A 5,000-nucleotide genomic window follows, 5' to 3' on the forward strand; every position below is an offset into this window, starting at 1 on the left:
TTCATACTCGTCGCCAAACCCACTGGCTCCATGTCATCTACAAGACCCTGCTAGGTAAAGTCCCCCCTTATCTCAGCTCGCTGGTCAACATTGCATCTCCCACCTGCAGCACACGCTCCAGCAGGTATATCTCTCTAGTCACCCCCAAAACCAATTCTTTCTTTGGCCGCCTCTCCTTCCAGTTCTCTGCTGCCAATGACTGGAACGAACTACAAAAATATCTGAAACTGGAAACACTTATCTCCCTCACTAGCTTTAAGCACCAACTGTCAGAGCAGCTCACAGATTACTGCACCTGTACATAGTCCACCTATAATTTAGCCCAAACAACTACCTCTTTCCCTACTGTATTTAATTAATTTATTTATTTTGCTCCTTTGCACCCCATTATTTTTATTTCTACTTTGCACATTCTCCCATTGCAAATCTACCATTCCAGTGTTTTACTTGCTATATTGTATTTACTTTTCCACCATGGCCTTTTTGCCTTTACCTCCCTTATCTCACCTCATTTGCTCACATGGTATATAGACTTGTTTATACTGTATTATTGACTGTATGTTTGTTTTACTCCATGTGTAACTCTGTGTCGTTGTATGTGTCGAACTGCTTTGCTTTATCTTGGCCAGGTCGCAATTGTAAATGAGAACTTGTTCTCAACTAGCCTACCTGGTTAAATAAAGGTTAAATAAAAAAAATAAATTTGTATTTTATTTTTTTACTATTATTATTATTATTATTATTACTATTATTATTATTATTATTACTATTATTACTATTATTATTACTGTTGTTATTATTACTATTATTATTACTATGACTTATTATTATTATTATTACTACTGTTATTATTACTATGACTATTATTATTATTACTACCGTTATTATTACTATTATTACATGACTATTATTATTACTATTATTATTATTACTATTATTATTACTATTATTATTATGACTTATTATTATTACATCTGTTATTATTATTATTATTACTATTATTACTATTATTACTATGACTATTATTATTACTATTATTATTATTATTACTATTATTATTATTATTACTACTGTTATTATTATTATTACTATTATTACTATTATTACTATGACTATTATTATTACTATTATTATTATTATTATTATTACTATTATTATTATTACTACTACTGTTATTATTATTATTGTTATTATTATTACTGCTGTTATTATTACTACTATTATTATTATTATTATTATTATTATTATTACTGTTATTATTACTACTACTATTATTATTATTACTATTATTACTATTATTATTATTACTACTATTACTACTATTATTATTACTGTTATTATTATTACTATTATTACACCCTGTTATTATTACTACTATTATTGTTGTTATTATTATTACTACTATTATTATTATTATTACTACTATTATTGTTGTTGTACATCGGCTTAAAGATTAATTTCTTGTTAATCCAGCCGCTGTGTCAGATTTCAAAAAGGCTTTACGGCGAAAGCATATCATGCGATTATCTGAGGACAGCGCCCCACGTAAAAAAGCATGCAAACATTTACCAGCCAAGTAGAGGAGTCACTAAAGTCAGAAATAGCGGTATAACTAATCACTTACCTTTCATGATCTTCATATGGTTGCACTCACAAGACTCTGTTACAGAGTAAATGTTTGTTTTGTTTGATAAAGTCCCTCTTTATGTCCCAAAAAGTTGCGTTTTGTTCAGTAATCCAATGGCTCCAAGGCGGTCACAACACACAGACGAATACATACTAAAAGTACCGGTAAAGTTTGTCAAAACATGTCAAACGATGTTTATAATTAATCCTCAGGTTGTTTATTGTCTTTATAATCAATAATATTTCAACAGGACAGTACTGTTTTCAATAGAAAGCAAAAATAACAAACAGGTCTGCATACTTCCTCTGACCAACATGGCTTTTTACTCGTCGTTTTTCAAAATAAAAGCCTGAAACCATGTCTATAGACTGTTGTTATCTAGTGGAAGCCATAGGAACTGCAATCTGATTCCTAACCCATTGGATTCTCTACAGGCATTGAGTTGAAAAACAGCCACATGAAAATAATTCCACTTCCTGGTTGGATTTTTCTCAGGTTTTCGGTTCAGTTCTGTTATACTCACAGACATTATTTTAATAGTTTTGGAAACTTTAGAGTTTTCTGTCCAAATCTACCAATTATATGCATATCCTAGCTTCTGGGCCTGAATAACAGGCAGTTTACTTTGGGAACGCTTTTCATCCAGATGTGAAAATACTGCCCCCTACCCAAGAGAGGTTAACAAGACGCTGCGTGTTGCCTGCTACACTGGAGCCTGGCTAGCTGGCTCAGCTGGAGACTAGCAAGCAACAAGCACCTACAACGTCAAACTAACAAACTGATAATATTGTAATAATTCCAGCTTATCTGGCTTGACATTTTGAATATTGCTGAAGATATGTTAGCTGCTGCCAACTAGTAGCTAGCTAGCACTTAAAGACAACAGTGGCTATATGTCCTGGTTAGGTGGCAGTTTGATTGGTCACAGCCCCAAACATATATCAAAAAAATAAGCTTAGGGGGGGTCTCTTAGCTCTGAGTCTACTTTTATAAACTCGATATAAACTCTACCCTTAATTCTGTCGTTTATAAACTCGATATAAACCATCCTCTTCTACTCAATCTTCTCTTGTGTGGTAAAGTATCTCCTTGACGGATGAGATTATCTAATCATGTTTTGTGTTATTGTGATTTCTGTAATGCTCCATTTATTGAAAGATATTGTTATTGATTGGCACCCACTTGGTTATCCATTCAACACTACGAGGGGTAGTGAATGAGGACATGGGAACGGAGCAACTTAAGGAGTCGGAAAGTACTGCCAGGGGGCCGATTTGTAACTGGGAATGGGAGGGAGCTTGGCACAGGTTGCCCTGTGTGTGTACCAACAACATCCACACACCACGCACGCACACACAACACAATAACAGCCTATCAGTGTTGGCACACAGGACGTTGTTCAGCTCTGCTGGGTCCATCTGTTTCCTCCCAGGCTATATATACACACACAGAGACGGTGAGCTAACAGAATGGTCGGTGGATTGGACTGGCTGGGGTCTCAATGCAGGGGATAAGAACAGAATCATATGTCATGCGGTGCACAGTTTAAACCCTCACTGTGTTTAAACCCTCACTGTGTTTAAACCCTCACTGTGTTTAAACCCTCACTGTGTTTAAACCTTCACTGTGTTTAAACCTTCACTGTGTTTAAACCCTCACTGTGTTTAAACCCTCACTGCGTTTAAACCCTCGTTCACATTCTACTTCTCCTCTCTTTTGCTCTGTCACTCACTCGTCTTTTAAAACAAAAAAACAAACATTTTATTATAAGAACAACCTCCAAAACAAACTAGAACTGAGTTTCCGTCTCTGACCAATTCTTTTGTACTCTGCTTCGTGTGACTCATCTTTTCTCGTACTTCCATTCTTAAATATTCCACCAACAAACGTATATATTCCCCAGCCAGACTGCATCTATGTCAGTTCAGGCTCTACATCGTCCCAGGGGACTCTACTTTCTCCACTCTGACAACTCTTAACAGTCAGCTAGTTGGTAAATATTTAATTGTGCCCCAAATCTCTTCTCCCCAACTCCTCCCCAAAGGACCGTTGGTAGGGTGTCTGTTTATCTCAGACCCTGTACACCTCTGTGTGCCTTATGTTCAAACGCATATCACATGAAAATGAACCCGCAGCAAACTGACACGCACACACACGCGCGCACGCACACACACACGCGCACACACGCATGCACACACACACACACACGCGCACGCGCACGCACGCACGCACACACACACACACCACTGTTCAATATGTCTTCAGTAGCTCTTTACATCACCTCATCTGTTCAGCATCACTGAACCAGTAATTATTCAGAAATTAATATTTGATCGTGTGTGTGTGTGATACTCTTTATGAACTTTTAACTGGACGTATAGAACGCTAGAAGGGTTTATCTTGCCACTGTGGCAAGTCTATACAGCTACCTGGGGATTTAGCCATGAGGAAAGTCTGTATGTGTGTTGAAAGTAAAGATATAAGAGCTGTTTTTTTTCCAGGGGGGGGAACTTACATTGCCAGGGGACATCGCATCCGTACTAAAACTAGAGGAGCGAAAGGGATTGATCTGTTCATCTCAACCGTACTAAAACTAGAGGAGAGGAGAGGATTGATCTGTTCATCTCAACCGGACTAAAACTAGAGGAGAGGAGCTGATCTGTTCATCGCATCCGTACTAAACTAGACGAGAGGAGAGGATTGATCTGTACATCTCAACCGGACTAAAACTAGAGGAGAGGAGAAGATTGATCTGTTCATTCTCAACCGTACTAAAACTAGAGGAGAGGAGAGGATTGATCTGTACATCTCAAACGTACTAAAACTAGAACAGAGAAAGGGGCTGATCTGTTCATCTCAACCGGACTAAAACTAGAGGAGAGAAAGGGGCTGATCTGTTCACCTCAACCGGACTAAAACTAGAGGAGAGAAAGGGGCTGATCTGTTCATCTCTTGTCCACCAGTCTTGAGAGAGACAGACCCCTAGTTCTCTAAAGCCCAGTTCAGATACAACGGCCGTAAAGGAGAGACGAGACAAAACCAGTTTCCAACAGCTGACTCAAGACGGGACGTTCAGATACAACAGCAGACAGAAAACTAGCCAGTTCTAGAAGGTTGTTTTGTCCAACAGCAGACAGAAAACAGGGCGTTCTGATCAAAAAGACCAGCCATCAAGACCAGGGGTGACAGGGTAGCCTAGTGGTTAGAGCGTTGGAGGTTGCAAGTTCAAACCCCCGAGCTGACAAGGTACAAATCTGTCGTTCTGCCCCTAACCCACTGTTCCTAGGCCGTCATTGAAAATAAGAATTTGTTCTTAACTGACTTGCCTAGTTAAAGGTAAAATAAAAAATAAATACAAATCTGATTGAGACCG

The 5,000-nt window shown here is 37.9% G+C and overlaps 1 protein-coding gene across 2 annotated transcripts in view; it reads left to right on the forward strand.

Moving 5' to 3' along the window:
* gbe1a (glucan (1,4-alpha-), branching enzyme 1a) overlaps window positions 1-5,000 on the forward strand; it is a 165,364-nt gene that overhangs the window by 46,741 nt on the left and 113,623 nt on the right. The window lies entirely within an intron of this gene.

Source organism: Oncorhynchus mykiss, chromosome Y, assembly GCF_013265735.2.
Source record: "Oncorhynchus mykiss isolate Arlee chromosome Y, USDA_OmykA_1.1, whole genome shotgun sequence".
NCBI lineage: Eukaryota > Metazoa > Chordata > Actinopteri > Salmoniformes > Salmonidae > Oncorhynchus > Oncorhynchus mykiss.